At 34.2% G+C, this 19800-nt stretch overlaps 1 protein-coding gene across 3 annotated transcripts in view; it reads right to left on the reverse strand.

The window, feature by feature from the left end:
• The window catches only part of LOC108969560 (putative phospholipase B-like lamina ancestor), a 31786-nt gene that overhangs the window by 4101 nt on the left and 7885 nt on the right, over positions 1-19800 (reverse strand). For 2 of the 3 annotated variants that reach the window (XM_018934352.1, XM_018934353.1), the window contains exon 2: positions 10494-10547. The gene's annotated coding sequence lies outside the window, so the exon portion shown is untranslated. Of the gene's footprint in view, positions 1-10493; positions 10548-12962; positions 13056-19800 lie in introns of those variants that run through there. The other variant, XM_018934351.1, reaches the window with a different exon arrangement.

The raw sequence follows: 19800 nt of genomic DNA on the forward strand, positions 1-19800 counted from the left end.
TTAAATATTTTTTATTCAAAATATTGATTATTATTTTTTTACTCTTTTGATAAAATTATGTATCAATATTTTTTACTTCATACGAAAATATGCAGCGCTAGCAATGTACTACAGTTTCGTGTATCACAGTCGAGCTCAAGCAACAGAATGTTAACTAAAGGCAAGGACCTCAATATTTATACCAAAAGAACTTAGAGAACAGTAAAAATCGTATGAAATTGCACAAGTATCACACTCTGGCCGTTTTCGAAAGAGCAAGTGTAGATAAACCACAAAAAGGCCACATGAAAAAAATTATAATGTATTGACTCCTCAACACTAAGCTGGCATTTCCGATACATCAAAACTCATTAGAAAATACCAAAAACTAATTACCCTATATCTCACAAGTTTCGCGTGCAAAATCAAAAATCCGATAATTCTAATCACACACCCACCTAACCTCACTTGCTTGCATTATAATGCCATTGCTTCAAATTAATGGCACTTATTCGATGAATGAAGTCAATTTCATTGCGTAAAAAATCTCTAATAATGTTTATAAAATCATCTAATTGAAATTCTAAAATTTATTGCCGAAAATCTTCATCAAGTAAATATTTATTTATGCGAATTTTGGCAGCTTGTGGAAAATTTTAATGTATTTGCGCTAATTACCGTAATACCATATGATTCAGAGTATAGCGCTTATTAAATATTTGTGGAAAAATGGATATCATAAAATATTTACCAAAAGTGAAAAGTCGGTTTGTTGAAAAGTACATTCAGTAGATAAATAATTTCCGAATATTTACTGGCAGACTGGCGTGGTTACTGCGCTTTAGATTGTGGAAAATTAGACCCTATACAAATAAGCAAATAAATAATCGCCGTAAAACAAATGTTATTCCAACAAATCGATATTTTCCAGCAACAAAAGATAAACAAAGGCCTGCGAAATTATATGGTATGCAGAAAATTCGTATTTATTTTTAAATTTTGCTTTACTTTTCAATATTTTATTAATATTTAATATTATTAATTGATTTAGGGAGCAACTCCCACCTTTACTCCCACAATTTCTTGTAGTGATTCGTGTTCTTAAAATTGATAGTCGGTTTATCGCTCGTAAGCAATACACGAAATGTCTGCGTGACTCTCTCCTTCTCTTTCTATTGCACAAAATAATGAATTATGTGATATAAATGAGCTTATTTGAGAGATTTGGACTCAACTTATTCTATGGCATATACACGAAATATGAACCCCAGTATATACATAGATAATAAAATATCATACTCTATGTCTTTACTGAGCTCTCACGAAAACTAAGAGCACACCTAGTGTAAATTTAAAAAAAAAACGTATTTTTCATATATTATATTTTTTCATAGTTCGATACATTATACCTTTAAGTAAACATACTACAGTTTGAAATCGTTATCTCAAATAGGTTTTGAGTTAAAGCCTTTTTAAGTGCAGCCGCCGCTCAGTTCAACTAGCTCCATCGGTTTAAGTGTGTTTAAAAACGTGTTTCTTAAGGGGTTATATGGGTTTAGGGATTTCAAAAAATCGCATTTCTTATTATCTTATTAAATTCTGCATCACCTTTAGAATATTGTCCTAAATTTTCAAGTTGATCCGAGTAATAATTTCAAAGATACTGCTTTGAGGACTTGTGCGCTTGAGGCGAGCTAAACGCGGTTTTCTCGAAGCCGTATTTTTGAAGTCAGTTGGAGAGCTTTTGCGACAACTCCTCAACCGATCATTATGAAATTTTACACAGGTCTTTAAGGTACAATTCTTATAGGCTTGGATGAAAGAGCTTCTTTTTCAATTATAACTATTTGAATATGGATGTTTGTAACCATAAAAAATTTTAGTAAAATATTGTATAATATATTTTTAAATGAGAAAAAAATTGTTAAAAAAGACTGATTTTTACCCGAGGAAACCTACGTATCCACTTAAACGAAATTTGGCCAAATGAAAAATCGAGCTTATCGTTTATGGTAAAATATTGCTTTCAAAAAATAAAAAGTCAAGCCATTGTATAAAACTACAAGTAACAAAAGAATCACCCGTTTTGCAAGAATTGTACAAAGCTGAGCTCACCTGATCGAAATCTGCCGTTTTGGGCACATGAATGTAAATATAATGATTTTTTTTATTAAAGTATTTGTAATAGAAAAGGTTAATGACTTTCAAAGATATTTTCGAAATTTATTGCATATTTATTGTTTCTGCTCACCACTTCTGAGGCGCGTTACCAATAATTTTTCGGTGTTCCCCAGAAAGCGTATTTCCACCCATATAATTTACATAGTTTTAAATCAATCTACTTGTAACAATAAATATACGAAAATAAATATATATAATAAATAGGCGAATGTAAATATATAAAAACATGTACACTTCGGGAATGTTTAGTTTATCTAAACATGAAATAATTTAAAATGAGTTACAATTCTATTGTATTCATTAACAAGAAACGTCAAAACAAACTATTTGTATTAATTTAAACAAAAACAGAATTAAGTATAAATAAATTCAATACAATTCTAGAAATATTCCGGATAAAAATATAAATTTAATGCTTAGGAATAAATGTAATCGAAAGATATTTGAATACATATCTAACAAATATGTAATCCGTACTATACTTTAATAGTAGAATATTTGGGAGCTACCCGTACGAAATGTTACTTTTTTGTTTATGAGTCGATTAAATGTTTAGCATTGGATACTTGTAGTTTTATAACGGATTTTTCAAAAGGAACAAGGATAGAGACAGCAAACGACGCCATATTTTCCCCGCTCTTTTGACATTTGTCTTGAGTATGGTTTGCGATTTCTTCATGAAAAGACATACGATTAAGCAACGAATCGAAATTATTAAAATTTCCTACCGAAATTCGGAGTCAATGGCCTCAACTTGAATAAAAATATCTCTACACCTGGGAATCATAGGTAAATTGCAAATTTTTAAATGCCTATAAAACCTAGACTTTTTACTATCAAAAAAACAGCTATTCAAATTTAAAATTGGTACAATTTGGTACAAATTAAAAAAAAAATGAATCAAAAAAAATCAAAAAAACAGCTATTCAAATTTAAAATTGGTACAATTTGGTACAAATTAAAAAAAAAAGCTAACACAATTTCAGATGTTCGAAAAAAATACTTCATTCAAGTCTATAAGAATTGTATCTCAAAGACCTGTGTAAAACTTCATGAAGATTGTTTGAGTAGTTTTGGAAAACTATTGCCAACCAACTTTAAATTTGAGAAAAATGCGTTTAAACCCGGCAAGACTTAACCAGTTCTCAAGCACGAGAACATTTTGGCGTATTTTTTTTTTTACAACTTTCGATCTGGTTTAACTCAAGAGTGCATAAATAAACTTGACAAGGAAACTCCATGAAGAACCAGTATTTATCGATGGTGTGTTAAATTCAATCGAGGTCGTAGATCACACCAAGACGAATTTCGTGAAGTTCATACAAAATCAGTTGTTCCTGTGAGCAAGCTGACGATCTTGATCGTTCAAAAAAAGACTCGATTGGTCGAGAGAAATGTTACAAAATAAGATAGCGATGCTTTGCAACCGCTATATAACATCGTGACAGGTGATTAATCGTGACTTTACGCATACAATAGTTCGTGCACGATTGCCTGTTTTTTGGAAAAACTGGGCATGTCGGAAGCATGCCACTAGAACTACACAGAACAGTAAGTTCTGGGTGGTATACAAGCACTTTTTCGACAGTTGTCCTTCAAGGAATGAGGAAAACCAACCGCCGAACACGGGTCACTCTTCAGCAAGACCTCTCATGCAACCTCTCACACATATCGATTGATGAGCATTTGTGAGCACTCAAAACATCGGTTTGATGTTAACCGTACAGTCCTGACTTGGCATCGTATGACTTTTTTATAAACTATGAAGATATTTAATAAAAAAAGGTAAAAAGTCATACGCTCTATTTTGTTGTTATTAATGTTTTGCGAGATTTAATGAGAGAAAATCATAAACAATCCATCTTTGAAATCTATTCTAAGAGAACAAGTGTTGCTTTAGCATTTGCTTGGAAACAACCAAAGCTAATATTATAACTAAAAGTGGTGTCTGAGCTTCAAAAATGTAATAAAGTTAATAATTTACACACAGGTCATTGTATACATAAATAAAAATAGTTTAGTTCCCTTTTTATACTTTTTGGTAATCTAAATATTTGAAAACATTGCAATCGTTTGTATATAACCAATAAATCCGATTTATGGCCGCAATTGCGGTTTATGGCGAAATATAAACAGAAATTTCAGAAATCATTAAATACGAAAGTGGTTTGTAAACAAAAAGCTGGAAAAACTTAAGTATATACAAGCAGCATACAACATATTAGCACATTTACAAAAACTCTGCCTAAATATAAATGAAATCGCTAAATTCCACAGGAATACACGTTTTTTCCTAATTAAAAACGTTTTCTTTAAGTATTTTGTAGACCAAAAGTGATAAAAACAAATCACTAAAAAATAAAAACAATTTTCAAAAAAAAAAACTAAATCGCTTGGTTGATAAACAACAGTAAAAATAAAAATCTTTCTGGGATATTAAAAGTTAAGAACAGACATCAAGGCGTGTGCGCCACAGCGTCCATACTGGAGGTGGGAGCCAAGTTCAATATAAGTGTAATTAAAAAACTGTGCATGGGCGTATATACCATACTTATGGTGGTTGTTGTAAATTTTAAAATCTAAGCGTATACAAATAAGAAATAATTTTTTTAGTGTATGTGGTCAAATAATGCAATTTTTTTTTTTTGCTTTGCTTCTCCACTTAATTATCGGAGAAACGGCCTATCTCTAGGGCTTTTGCCAAAAACTCTCGAATCGAAAAGATTTTTAAAAATATTTGACTGCTTTGAAAATATAGTTGCCAGCTATCAGCTTATTCGCCTTCCTCCTGGTAGCCAGTACTGTATTCATCTACCAAAAGGTACTATTTAGATTATTGTTGTTGTTATTTCAATGGTTATATAATCCCCGTTGGGATGGTAAAGTTTTTTATCCAAAGTTAGGTCCAGAAAACGTGGTGTTTCGATGCAGTCGGACCATAGGTAGAGGGATGCGGGGTATGCAAGGTTAGCTGGACATGCAAAGAGGTGGTTAGTATCATGCAGCGACTCGTTGCGCACTGGACATACAAGTATATGTGATATGTCGAGGTCGATTCTGGATAAATACAATTTGAACCAGCTACAATATCCAAGCTGCACAAGGGTCACTTGCGATTCTCGCGACAACTCGAGCTCTTCGTGTGTAATTTTTAGAAAGCACTGCGGCAGAAACTTCCTGGAAAGGCGTTCATTATACCATAACTGGGAACATACGGGCCTTATTGTGCAGATGTTGCATTGCCCCAAATCATTATCGTACAATCATCAGCGTACGAGGTGAGATGAAGATCCATTCTCTATAGCAACAAAAGCTTCGCAGACATCCCGCTTGCTGCCGACCAGGTTAAATCGATGATGAAGTTAAAGAAGGCACAAGATAACTGATCACATATTCTGAAAAATCCAACGGTTCGTTGAGATTCGCTCCTATCTTGATGGCACCGCGGGTGTTGCTCAACGATAATCTTTAAATGCATATCAATTTTGCCGGTATACCAAGCTCAGACGTACAGATGGCGAGTGTCGGTTTCTTATTCTCGGTTTTTTTTTTTGGGGGGGGATTTGAAGCAGTTTAAGTCTTTGATCTTAAGTTGAGCAACAAGGCTTAAAGCCGCAGTTCTGATAGTTTGATTGTAAGCAGCTCTCACACAATATGCTTAATCGGATATTGTACTCGATGGACACCAGATAGATGTTTCGGTAATTAGCGTGGTTCATAAGGTCGTCTTCCAATGAATAGCATTGAAAAATTTTAAAAATCATCAGAAACCGTTTTTGAGACAAAATTTCTACATTTTATATTTGAATACAATTCCGTTTCCATTTCAATTTCCACTGCTGTATGCATAAACAATAAACTCAGCGCGCGCGTGCTTTCATTTGCAATAATTATCCACTACAACTCAAAGGAATGCGTAATGGTTAATTTTTTTAATCGATTTCGACGATTTGCCCTCACCGCCAACAATTGTTTATACTAAAAGATATTTTAATGCGGCAATTGCGCGCTTTTAAAGGTTATCTCTATGTTTTCTTGTCTTACGCACAGAATGTGTGTGGCTAAATGTGCTTTTCAGCAGCTTTCCTGCCACTTCGTCCATTTATAGACGCCACATGACTTTTCAATGCTTCAGAAATGGAAATCTCGCGGAGAAGTGGTAATAATGGTTTTGTAGATGAATGTCTTGTATATGAATGCTGTAGGCGAGTGATCCAATATTGTATGTAGCTTTTAATTTTTTTTTTTTTTTTTTTTTTTTTTTTTTTTTTTTTTTTTTTTTTTTTTTTTTTTTTTTTTTTTTTTTTTTTTTTTTTTTTTTAATATAGACCTCCGAGTGCATGGTTTTGTTGTCCTTCGTATGAAGACGTAAAAGCCATATATTCTTCAGATTTTTTATTGTTGATTCAATGCTGACGTTCAATGAAGTAAATTATATTTTTATTTCAAAAATTTGCGGCTGGCTTTATGTAGTATGAGTGTGGTGTCTTGCGTTGATTGAAATTCATCACTCTCATTTTATCTTTAAGAATTTGCATACGTCATTGTTATATAAAAAGTATGTTGTTAAAAAGGTAAAAAGATTTCATTTTTATTGGAGAAAATATTCAAGATTTTTAAATAAATAAAAAAATAGTAATGAGATCCGTTTCGACCAGATCTTGAACTATCAACATTTCATCAGTTTCTTAGTGGCTACTACATTTAAAACTTAGAATTTCAAGACAAGTATTTCCAGACTTTATGTAATAATTTGCACAGATATAAAAGGTAACATACATTTATGCAGAAAAATATAGTAAAAGATCCTTCACTCAAACTCGAATGTCGCGAAACTTTCATTGACATTTTCATTTTAATTTTTTTTTTTTGTAAAATTGTTTGCCAAATTTCCAATTTTAGTTTTTTTCCTTTCGTCGAAGTTCGAAGTTAAGGTTTTAACTAAAACACATACTTTTTTCACTTTAGAGGATTCTGTAAGTAAGTTATACCGTAAATGCAGTCGCAACTTTTTTTCGAGGGGTTACTGCAAATGGCGTCGCAATGGCGGAGTTTAAAATGTTATTTTCGAAAAATTTCAGAATTTTTTGTTAATCGTTTCTGCTTGTGACAGTAAAAAAAATTTAATAAAATATTTCATTTTTTATATGAAAAAAAATTTTTGAAAAAATGCTGTTTTTTAGCCGAGGAAACCCATGTAACTCTTTAAGAAATGCTGCTGTTAACAGTCCATGGGATCAAAAAAATCGTTTGCTTAAGTAGATTGTACTACTTCACTACAGTGACTGTCAAAGCGATCTTTAAAACCAACATTTGAAAGATCTGATTAGTTATCTAGTGTCTTTAAATTTAACAATCTGAACCTGTGATAAGGAACGATTAAGCCAAGAAGCTCTGTGCTCAAAGTAAAGCATCAAACAATGATTACGACTTTTCTGATACGAAAAATTACGTAAACCCAACGAAAACGAAAACTTCAACGCATAAAGACAGAGAAAGAAAATTGTTAGAATATTCTAAGATCAGAAAAGAAAAATATTATAATAAAGAATAACCTCTCCGGACACAGTTTCCGTCAACTGGTCGCACTCTACACTGTACGTTTGAGAAACTGCCGGCTTTGCGACATAGCACCGGAAACTCCTAAGCATCCGATTCTAGATTGCATAGAAATCTGTAGTTTCAGGTGCTTGGGTGCATATCTCTGAACCGAGATCACTTCTTAGATAGCGGTGCAAACCTAAATTAAATTCTATTAGATTCTAATTATAATGGAAAGTGAGTTGAAACTTCTGCTTCCAGAGCAAAACAAGCTAATGCAAAAGAATTAGTACTAGAATTGTTTTTATATAATATAAAATGATATCTCATTTTTAATTATTTTTTTCAATTTCACAAGTCTGTATCCCTATAATAAGTATTCATCACATAGACTCGTTTATATCGAAAGCATCTCGCTAACTTTGTTGCTGATTTCACACGTCAATTTGTTGACAAGCGAGCAGCGTACAAAACCAGCAAGCAAATTAATGGCGAATCGAAGACGGCTATGATAACGTTAGAATGTTGGTATCTACAGCTTTATTAGCGAACAAGGAATGTACCTCTGCTCTAACTGTATAAACTCTTCTCTATTTGGACATTAATTGCAAATTTCTGTAATATTAAAATGTAAACGCAATGTAAATTCATTCTAATGTAAACAAAGTCTTTATGGAAATGTGAAAAGTGAAAGACTAATATACTGGCATACAAGCCCACAAAGCCTTGTATTCGCACAATCAAAGCGAATACGAAAAATAATTACAATTCGCAGCGGAAAATATGATTTTTTACCGAAAGTAATGTAAACTATGAAAATTTCAAAGGCAAACGCGCTTTACTTATATAACATACAGGTGATTTGTGGAAATCTTTACAGCGATTGTATGGAAATACATATTGGAAAGAGTAAACTGAGCATTAGAAGTGATAGAAAAAATTAATGGGTTTATGTTAATTTATATGTTCTATAAGCATTTCCTTAATTCATTTTTTAAAATATGCATACCCATTGGCACTTATTTATGCCTGTTGTTTTTATGATGCAAAAATATTTTTGAAACATAGTGGCATTTAATTTATTAGCTTCGATCTGTACAGTACTCAACATGCCTGTAGTTCAATATGTTTAATTAATGCTGTGCGAGTATTTGGGCTAATTAGTCGAAATGTGCTTAGGAGGGAATCATTAATTGTTAATGTGGGTGTATTTGAAAATGTAAATTTTTTGCCTGCATATGAATATTACAGTTATTTCATTGTTCCAGTGTTTTATTTAATTTACCTATTTTTTTTATAACGATATTTTTCATTAATGATCGCTGTCATACAAAGAGATTCCTATGAACACGGCTATACAGTAATTTTATGTGTGAATAAACAATTAAAAACGTTCTGAAAAAAAATAGAAAAAACTGGAATATATTTACCCACAATTCTTCAAAAAATTCTACATCAAGAAATCGGAATAATAATAAATATTTGATAGACCTCAGCGAATCTCATTTACTGCGTGAATGGCAGTGAAAGCTTAACACCAGGGGATGGTGAACCCGATTCCCCCACCGATGACAATGACCCCATAATCTGCGCCGACTGCCGCGGAGTAAGCCTCCTCAACATCGCATATAAGGCTCTATTGAGCGTACTGTGTAAATTATTAAAGCTCACCATCAACAAACTGATCGGACGGGATCGGAGTGTGGCTTCAGACCTGGAAAATCAACAGCTGACCAGATATTCACCATGCGGTAAATTTTTGAGAAACCTGTGAAAAGAGGATCGACACTCTTCGTCGATTTCAAATCTACATTTGACAGTACGGAAAGGCCTTTATACCGCGATGTCTGAATTTGGTATCCTCGCAAAACTAATACGGTTGAGTAAATGCTCCGTCAGGATTGGGAAGTACCTCTCCGAGCCAAACGAGATTTCAGACAAACGGACTGTTTATTGTGCGACTTCTTCAATCTCTTATGATATATACGACGATATTGACATAGTTTAGCAAATTATGTAATAGACAGCGCTGGCTAGGTCATGTCGTCCGAATGGATGAAAACATTCCAGCTCAGAGAGTATTCGATGCAGTACCCGCCGTGGGAACGAAGACCGTTTTAAAAAACCAGGTGGAAAAATACTAGGGTGCACTTGGAATCTACTATTGGACAAAGGAAGAACAACAGACGCGCTGTTGTAAACTCGGCTACAACCGTGTAAGCGGTGTCTACGCTAATGAAGAAGAAGAAAGCCTTCTCTATATCTGTTTAGCAGTCATCAATCAGTTAAATTCAGGTTTAAACAAAAAGGTTTTTTACCGAAAGAGGTAGTCTTGGTTATTGAAAAAAAATTTAAGATCAAACTTCACAGAAACATGAAAACAGGTCATACCAAACCAGGAAGTATTTTTTTTATCGATTCGGTTTAAGCGCGTAGTTTATTTGGATATATCCGAGTCAAGTTTTATCTTTAGTCTTATGGAGTATATTGGTCTGATCTAGCTTCTCATACAACTTATTCATGTATGCTAGCAATTGGAAAGGAGTGCAAGTTTTATTCAAACCGAAAAAGTTGAAAATTTTTGAGGCTTTTAACAGCTCATGGCAACCAGGTTTGTTTAAGGATATACACACATCAAATTTTGTAAGTAAGTACTTTCAGTAAGATTTGCCATTTCATCATGTGACGTTTCACTTTGCCACAACGCTTGAAAATGGTTCAAGATTATTACTCAAATTCAGGTTCTCTGAAAATGTTTTTTGTTCCAATTTTGAAATATTTTCATTATTTACCTTTTGGTCCCGGGTTCAGGAGAGCACTGTTCCACAAGTCACCCCATTGAAATACTGAAATAAGAAGAAGGAATTTAGTGTTTTCATTATAGAAACCGATATTAAAGGCATAATAATAACTACGTATATAATTAAAGTCAAATATTTGTACTATCTACTATATAATTATATTGAAGATATGCTGTAATAAAATACGTATAAAGTTCATATGTATGAATATATACAAACTCCTAAACTATCACTTGTGTGCCACGAAAGCGATCCCACTACTTCACTCGCTCCCGTTGAAGCAAGTGATCCGACTTCTGAATAATACCAGACAGCTAAATAAATAAAGGCGCTTAACGCGTTCGCCCAACAATAATAACATCATCAATATTAGCTTTCAATTTATTGTATATATTATGGCATAATGCTCGCGCTCCTGGGACTTGTAATTAACACTTTATTATTGCCATCATGCAATATTTTTTGCTGCCAGCGTGTTGACTGTATTCCTAGCAGCAATTGATCGTGCGCAAAGCTTAGTAAACAAATATTTATTTGTACTACTATTTATGCGCACGCGCAAATAAGTCGTGGAAATTGATACATATGGCATATCTGATCTACATACAATGAGTAAAAAATCATCGAAGAAATCGCCGAAGACTTCAGAAAGGCAAGTTGTAGGAGTTATCGCGGTTTTAGTAATTTTCAGCATAACCGTTATAAGGAGAGTACATTTGTTTATAATCTGTCTTCGACGATTTTTACAATGCATGAAGAGGTGCCAGAAAGACTGCATTGATTGCAATAACTTTAAACTTTTGTGAAATATGCTCATTAAATCTATGCTCTAGATCAGCACTATTTTAGAGTTTTCCGCGTTGGAGCTGACTGACCCAAAATTCAAAGTCATTTATTAAGTTTTTGAGGTAACGATCTGTAATTTAGCACACGACATTTGCCTACCTAAGAAGGAATATAACTGCCTTACAAAATGATCGATCTATATGAAGTGCTTGTATGGAAAAGAATTTTATTTAACAAGATATCTTCACCAAATTTAACAGGAGCTATAGTTCAAAGCAACGGTACAAACTCGACACAAATTGTTCACATCGGATTACTATAGCATATAGCTGTCATACAAACTGATCAATCAAAATAAAGTCCTTGTATGGAACATTTTTTATTTGATGAGATATGTATGTCCACGAATTTTTATGTGGAATATTTTCTAAAGTGTCTATATTGTTCAGATCGGACTGCTATAACATATAGCTGGCATACAAACTGATCGATCGCAATCAAAATAGAATTTTGTGCTCGCTGGTTTCTATAGGAAATGCACCTGTGATGGGTATTAAAGCTTCGGTGTAGCCGAAGTTAGCATTATATTTATTTTAATTTTTTTGACCCACTCTGTATCCCTGTATACGCACTCCTATTGAAAGTAAAAAATATGTGTATACTGCAATTAAGCAGAAATCAGTTTAAACATAATTTTTTATTTTATTATTATTTTTTTAATGTTTAAAAAAACATTTTTAAAATAAAAAAAATCACTTTTGGACCACCCTGTTTATGAACTCGCGTTAAAAGTACTGCAACTGAATTTTAAGTTAACAAAGGCAATAGTTAAAGAGAAATTACGCACAAAACATTCCACAGCAGGCATTTTCAGCTTCCTTAAATATTTTAATAAAACTCGTTTACAACACACACACATACACATCTTCCACAATTAGCACAAAAGTGTTGCGTTGCCGATTTTTTTTTTTTTTTTTTAATTTTTTTACATTGTGCTAATTAACGTTTTATAAATACACGGTGTATATATGTGCGTACATTTGTAAGTGTGTCAACAATTAAAACGCCCACACTAAAGTTAACAAAAACTATGGTAAATATGAGTAAAATAAAAAAGTAAAAGTGAGAGGTTGTAAATCATAATTATCAGCGATATTATTGAACGGCAAGCGCTTGGCAACACAACAAACACATACAGCCACACAAATGGGGAAAACTAATATGACAGCCACCACATGTTATGAATATATTTAGAACATATTTAGAATAACACTTGAGATACTAGGTCACACTAGTCCACCGAGGGCAGCTTTTGCACAGAGCGCGACAGTTCACCGAGACTGTAAGCGAAAAGTAGGCGCTATTGGTTGGCCTGACGCAGCCGACACGCGGCCACGTGCTCAGCCAGTGATACACGTGTTAATAAAACACTATGCCTAGCCATGCCTAGCCTAGCCTAGCTAAGCGTTAGATAAAGAAATCCATATCGCACAAGCATGCAGCAATAAGCCGGAAATTTCACGAATTTGGAAATGAATCACACTTTGGTCAACAGCTGACGCAAGAAATCAGTTACATATTTTATATTAAAATGCAACTATTTCACCAAAAAAACACAAGTGAATCACTGTTGTATGAGTAAGTATGTAAGTATGTATATTTGTTGGCGTGTACCTTCGATAAAAGATATTTTCAATGTTGTTGAACTGCGATATTCACAGCAACGAGCGTCGGATACGTTAGCGCGGAGTGAATGTACGTACAGAACTACCAGAAGAGCGACGCGCAAGCGACGGATTAGGCGAGCACGATCAGTGGAGATGCGCTGGGGCTGGCGCGGATGGATGGTGAGGAGAAGGTAGTGAAATGGCGCGCGAGCAACCAAGTAGGCGCTGAGCCACCAAGTGTTGTGCTGAGTTGTAGTAAAAAGAGAGAGCGGCGTGTGAGCGCATATGCGGAAAATGAACTGAAAGAGCGAATGCGAAGGTGTAAAAAGCATGCAAAATGTTGCTGAGTTTTTATATTCGATTTGCAATTGATTCGCGAGGTGTGCTAATTTTTCTCGATTTTTTTTTTTTTWTTTTATATATTCTACGCTCCGTAACCAAGTCAATGGCTCGTGGCTGTGCGAGCGATTTGTCGCTAAGTTGTATGTACATATGTACAGGTATATGCACTTGAGTGCGTACGCATGTGTGTGTGGTTATTTGAAAACTTGATCATGACGTCGATATTTGCTGCGCGCCGCTCATTGAAGGTTGACAAGTACGAGTTTCGTGCCGGCTGTCAGCTGTTCGCGCGCCTGCTGATTTTGCATGATTACGCACATACAGGTATATACATGTATACACACGTACAAGCGTGCAAAAAAATGCAAGTACGCACTCAGAAGTTAAAAAATTCTGCACAGTTATCAATTTACCGCGCCAACATGTGGGTGAGTGCGGGTGGGTGTGCCTTGATTTAAAGGCTTGCGCTCATACATACATAAGTACATACATATTGATTAATTAAAGGCATTTTTTTTTGTTCATTCGCTTAATTATTTGCATATTGGCATAAATTATGGCTACGAGGAAAAGCGTAAGCGACAATCAATTTTAATTAGAGTAAAATTTAAATTATTTTCAAACAGACATACATACATATGTACATACATATCCACAAATATGTATATATGTACATATGTATGTACATTTATATTGATATTTATGATTATAGCATTCAATCCAGTTTGAAGTAGATTGTCACTTGTGACAACTTAAGCAGAATGCATAACTAACCATTCCAGCTTTGAGATGCAGATTAAACCGATTGTCAACGAAAGTGTTGCTATAATTGTTGTTCTTGTTATTTTTGATATAGTTGTAGTTGTTCCAAAAACAGCAAAAATGCCTTTTTATTCTCAGAAATGCTAGTGAGTTAACAGTTCTTTACCGTTTATAAAGTAGGCATATCCAAACTCCACTGTCGCAAAGACGTACGCAATATTTACACTACAAATCGGACAGACGAGTCTTGAAACATTTTTGTTAAGTGAAGTTGTCATAACAGCGTTCATAAAATCATATTTTAAAGAAACAAAAATCAAAGTAGGATTTTATATGAAAAAATTTCGTTTATTTGTGGACTTCAGACGATTCTAAACACTATAAATCGAAAGTTACATATGCCTCATGATCTAAATATCTTGTGCTAACCGAAACAAACAGCGCATTACTAAAAAAATACCGCTATCTTTATCTTAAGCTATGTTCTCACCAAAAGTTTTAAGTGCTTGGATTACATTTCAACTCTTCACTAATCTGGCCAGTTCTCACTGCCGTTAGACAGATAATAAAACAGATATTTTAGCCACTCAAGAATTCACATTGCTTAATATTTGTTAAAAGAAAACATTGTTATTCAGTATTTAGTTATAAAAGCCGTTTTCTTTTAAATATTTTCCATATAAAGGAAGTAATGGGCGCATATTTTTATTTTGGAAGTCGATTCGCAGGTGAATTCAGATTCAAATCACATAGGAGACGGGATTAAGAACTGCCATTTTTATATGGCGAAGTCTTGTTAAATTTACAAGATTAGTGAGATAAACTACTCAACAGCCGAAATCTTGTGATTAAGTGTCGGTCTGAACATGGCATTAGTTTGCTAACGTTGACTAGAACATCGATAAAATTTGATGAAATGAATTATATAATTGATCCTAAGTTAAGATCCTCAAAGAGACGCTACCTCTGTTACTTTGTTTACATGTGAGAAAACATCGGGAAAACTCGTAATATTTCGATTTGTGACCGTAAAATAAAATTGAGGTAATTTGTTCACTTCAGTGATAACTCAAAGGAATGGGTAGGCCAACTAGTTCCCAACCACTATATGCGGCAGTTTTGGACTTAGCCACTATTTTTTGTTATCCGTTATCAAAAAGCGATTTTTAAATAAAAAATTCACTGAAATGTGGAGGAGAAATGCGAAGATAAAGATGTTGGTTTCCATTCGACCTATTTTATAGTTTCATAATACCGAAACAGTACTGGAATGTCATAATGTTAAACAAACATACCAATAATTTGCCAGACGTTGGCAAACTCGCAGTCGTAGCCAAAATAGATGTGTATAGAATATCTTAATTAATTAATTCAAATCTTGTTTAAAGCGGTCGTTTGCTCTTCATTAAGATGTATTTGTTTAAAAGTATTTTTTCGTCAGAAATTGATATCCCATGTGATCAAATTTGACCCATATAAACATCAAAAACCACGCCGTTAATTCGGCTTTCTCCAAATTGTACAAAGAAGTGAAACAAATGGGTCTGGTGGTGAACGAGGCTAAGACGAAATATCTCCCGTCATCAAACAAATAGTTGGAACCAGTATCAACACCAACAACAGCGTCAGCCCTGAAATCCAACGCAGAATAACTCTTGCCAACATTTGCTACTTTGGACTGAGTCAGCAATCGAAAAGTAAAGTCCTCTCTCGAAGAACAAAGTCCAAACTCTATAAGTCACTTACTATTCCCGCCCTACTATATGGTGCTGAGGCTCGGGCAGCATCTGATGAGACGGCGTTTCAAGTTTTCGAGCGAAAGGTTCTGTGGAAGATTTATGGTCCTTTGCGCATTAGCAACGGCGAATACCGCCGTCGATGGAACGACTGGATACGCTGGCTAAGTCATCTCGTCCAGATCTGAAAGTATTCGACGCTCCATCCGGCGTGGAAAGCAGAGTGGGGGAAAGACATCTACCCGTTGAAAAGACCATAGAGAGATGAACCTCGTTACACTTGGAAACTTTAATTGGCGCCAGTGCAAAGGAAAGACGACGGGGCGCTGTTTTAAACTCGGCTAAGCGGTGTCTACATCAATAAAGAAAAAGAATCATTAAAAAAACACTATTTCCTTAGTGTTTGAAAATCAATGTATTAGCATCAGCAGGCTAACTTAGGTTCTCAACATATCTTGTAGACCAACCCAACATACTTTGGCTAATATTTTAGGTATGAAGCGTGTGAATATTAGAGTCGTACCAAAAGACTGTAAAATCATAGGCAAGTCTGCCAGAGGTTGCACAAAGGTGCCTAGCAACATAGCTGAGAACCCTAAACTCCTTGAACACATCATTATAGTTGACGAGACGTGGATTTATTAATATGAATCTGAAACTGTACATAAATCTGCCAAATAGCGCTCCAAAAATTAACCGAAACCGTAAAAAAAAATCGATGAGGGCACTATACACCATCTCAGCTGAGACTTATACCAAAAAAAAAATATATATTTTCAGACCGGGTCAAGGTTGGTATGATATATAGGCTTAATTCACGGTCCATTAGCACATCCTGATTATAATTAATACGTAAAAATTTTTGCTTCATCATAACAGTGACTCTTATGATAAGTATATTCTGGAAAGTAAACAGCCGTTAGAGATAAAATTAATGTTGCTTAAACTTTCCAACTTTTATAATTATTTTGGCACGTTCATTTGATAAGAAAAGTATTAGATAATATGCTAACCATAAGTGTTATTAATATATTACTCCTTTATAAAAACTTTCGATGTATGTTTGATTGACAACAGCTGTCACCATTATCAATAAAAATAAAAGAAGCTAATAACTGCAGTGATTCATATTTATACATAATTGAGCACAAACCGCAAAACAACTTCGAGTTAGAGAGACTTCGAGTTATGAAAAGAATTTTGTATGACATTTGCGGTCTATTGCCAATTCAAGAGCTCGAGTTATGGAGAACTTTGAGTTATATAAGTTCATGTTTTGGAAGTTCAACTGTTAATAAATTTTTATGCCAATAATTCAGATTCATAAAAAGAGAATTTTATGACAAAATAGTTTCGACTTTAAATCATTTCCGCTTTAAGTAAGAAACTACTGCAACTCAAAAGATTATGAATTTATTATATTTAATTTAGTCACTTAATTACCCAACTGCTCCATTAACATCATTTAAGTGCTGTCATTTTTATTGCATTGCATTTAAAAGTAAATATTTGCACGCCTCATTGAGTAACGCTTATGAAAGAGTACTCAGACTGCGATTTATTGCTTACTACGAAAAATTTACTTTCACACAAATGTAGGCGGCGAACTTAGTAACCCTGCAGTGAAAGCGCAAACTAGTTAAGAAAAGTACTAGTTTGGAACTGACTCTCTTAATTAAAAACGAGCTAGTGAAAAAAGCATTAAACGGATACCATTTTTTTGGAAGCGAAGGTACTTCGGGTAATCACTACCTTTTTCAAAAAAAAAAAATATATATATATGACAAATTTGAAGAATATTAAAATTAAAATTGAAACTAGAACATAGATCAAAGTAGACAGTTATGTATCAATTCGTAACTAGTACTAAACCAAATAGCTTCTGAACAAATTTTGACAGTTGATAGCTCGTGGCACATAAATACAAAAAAAATACCAGTTACTTAGTGGAAAACGACAGTCACCTGACTAACTGCGCCCACGGTTCACACTAGTTACAAAATGCTGCAACACAATTTATTTTCCCTGCAGTTAATTTAAATACAACCTACGTACAATTAAGACGCCAACATCTTCATAAAGCGGTACAATAATGACTTGACACTGCAGCAAAAGTTCCACTTTATTTACACGTGTTAAAAGCTACTGCCAACAAAACTGCAGTGTTCCAGCTCCAGCAAATGTTCGAATATGCGAAAGTACGCTAGCAAATGCAAGTAAATATCCAACAACTACAACAATATAATAGTTATGCAAGCGCGTGTTGATATCGCGCCACAAAATGCGGCTATCACTTAACTGTACTTGCAGTGAGTAAATATTTGTTGAAATTCTTCGACGTACAATGCAAATATTCGGTTGTTGGTATGTGAAGTTTGTGTATGTGTTGTGAGTGCACCGATTTAGAAGTCAACAGTCTAATATAAAGTAGTAACTATATATACAACTATATAGTCAAAAGCTATATGGAAAGATTTAAAAACAGTCGGTTATATATGCCTGTGTAAATATAAACTTTATAAATAACGGTTGACTAAGTTACCTGTTTATTTTGAGTACCTACGTTCTAATTTATATTCCTTATCAATGTGGTAACATACAGACTGGTTGTAAATTACATACACTAAATTTGCTGAATAGTATATTTTCTTGTCTTATTAAATTCTACTATACCTCTAGAATATTGCCCTAAATTTTCAAGTTGATCCTAGTACTAGTTTCGGAGATACACCCTTAAGAACTTGTGCGCTCGAGGTTAGCTAAGCTAAGTGTACCGTCTTTAAACGCGTTTTTCTCGAAACTATGTTTGTGAAGTTGGTTGGAGACTCGACAACGTCGCGACATTTCCCTGAAACATTAATTCTTTTTTAAAAATGTCCGCCAAAAATTCAATTTTCGGTTTTTTCCTTCCTCCAAGCTCTAAGTTAAGGTTTTAACTTCAACTTATATTCTCAGAAACAGTTTTAATTGAGTTTTTGTACGGGTTTTCAGCTATAAGGAGCTGAATGTTGTCTTCTATTTTTGGACCAAAGTGAATCGTGACATGATGCAGTACAAAACCCGACTGCACACACTGATAAGATTTGACACAAATCCGTAAACAAACATGGCCGCCATGAGCTGTCCAACTCACGTCATCCCAATTGCTAAACGCTATTTGCCCAAGTACATATACTGGCAAAATAAACTTAATTAACACGACTTTGGGTAGAGGTCTCAAAAGAGACATTAGACAGCAAAGCTGAGAACCCTACAGTTATCAAACTGGTGACGAGAGATAAATGTGACGTCGAATCTGCCGAACTATTAGCAAAGGCTCTCTAAAAATATGGATATCCCGGAAAAACCACAACAAAGTTGGTCAAAAATCAAAGTGGTTATTTTCCCTTTTGGCACTAAGGACTTTGTCGACCGTTTCCATAACAGTCGGGTCTATGTAACCAGAATGGACTCGGCATATTATCCGGCCAAGCACTGTCAACGCGGCAGCTTATATAAAAATCTCTAAATAATCTTTTGGCGTTTAATGAGCCACAGCCAAGCACACACTAATTGAAACATGGAAATGGAACTTAACGTGGAAAACGAACATAAAATAGGTTCTAGCAAACTACACAGGAAAAAATCTTATCGATTCTGTTTGCGCATGAAGTTTTTATTGACCTGTCTGGGTCAAATTTGATCTAAACTGTATGATTGAATTGCTTCATCTTCTGCCTTTTGGGTACTATCAAGTTTGAAAATTAGAATACTTTTTTTTAAAGGCATAATAAAAAGTAATGTTTGGGGAATTTTACGAAAGCGAAATTACCGTTTTCAATTACTGTCTACCAGTATTTGTGTACTTAATGATCAGTAGCTTGTAGTTCTGAATCAGAAAACCGAAAAATAGCCATAAAGATAGCCCCTAACTAGCATTCCCTTTATTAATCGTTTGCCATAAATAGTTGCTGTAATCAACTGCGGTATTTGAGTAATTGAAAAACCGCAATTAAGTAGTGATTT

This window comes from Bactrocera latifrons, unplaced genomic scaffold (genome assembly GCF_001853355.1).
Source record: "Bactrocera latifrons isolate USDA-ARS-PBARC rearing strain unplaced genomic scaffold, ASM185335v1 scaffold_258, whole genome shotgun sequence".
NCBI classification, from domain to species: Eukaryota; Metazoa; Arthropoda; class Insecta; order Diptera; family Tephritidae; genus Bactrocera; species Bactrocera latifrons.